At 37.3% G+C, this 719-nt stretch overlaps 1 protein-coding gene across 1 annotated transcript in view; it reads left to right on the top strand.

Annotated features, from left to right (window-relative positions):
• Window positions 1-719, top strand: part of LOC136422281 (uncharacterized) — a 5,781-nt gene extending 5,062 nt beyond the window's left edge. Inside the window, exon 6 of the mRNA XM_066409936.1 lies at window positions 1-719. This exon is cut by the window's left edge and continues 378 nt beyond it. The gene's annotated coding sequence lies outside the window, so the exon portion shown is untranslated.

Raw genomic sequence — 719 nt, 5'->3', positions numbered from 1 at the left:
GCGTTGTATAAGACTACTACTAGTTTGTTCAATCTAGTAAAATCTACGAACAGGCATATTCTAAGCTTTACACAATTGTTAGAAATCACAATGAGGTGTTATATGTATATGTCTACCACACAGCTGCATATGGTGAGATGTTAAGTCGCTATTTTACGGTTTATTTTTTTTGCGTGGAGGCCATATATATGCATTAAGTAATATGTGTTTCGTTAGCCAGCGAAAATATTGAGACATCGGTTATTACGGGATTTGAAACCCAAGCTAGTATGTATTGGCCTAGAGAGAAATTGTGTCAGGACATGACATAAGTACATGGAACGTCTCTCTACTTGTATTGGGTAATGTTGCACTACATTTACGCTTGATCATCATTAGTTTAATTCTTTCCGAGGCTCATTATAAGTAGGGCGTATCGATAAGAAAGGGTAGTAAAGAAATGGTACTCACCTTGAACGCTTTCTTTGCACGTACAACACAGTCTTTGACGGGCTGGTATATTAATTTATGTCAACATTTTCCTATTTCTAGACAGTGTGTACCAACTCTGAGCTCATTTGTAGTAAACCGTCTGATAAAATCAAAGCATATATCTCGATAGAACTGTTGGAAATAAGAAAAAAGGAGAAACCGAACGATGGTACATTGCCGATGTTGGGAAGCACGGTCTTGACATGTAAATCTACCGAATAAACTGTGTTTTCACGTGCACTGCTTAA

Source organism: Branchiostoma lanceolatum, chromosome 16 (genome assembly GCF_035083965.1).
Source record: "Branchiostoma lanceolatum isolate klBraLanc5 chromosome 16, klBraLanc5.hap2, whole genome shotgun sequence".
NCBI classification, from domain to species: domain Eukaryota; kingdom Metazoa; phylum Chordata; class Leptocardii; order Amphioxiformes; family Branchiostomatidae; genus Branchiostoma; species Branchiostoma lanceolatum.
This window is presented reverse-complemented; position numbering and strand designations above follow the sequence as displayed.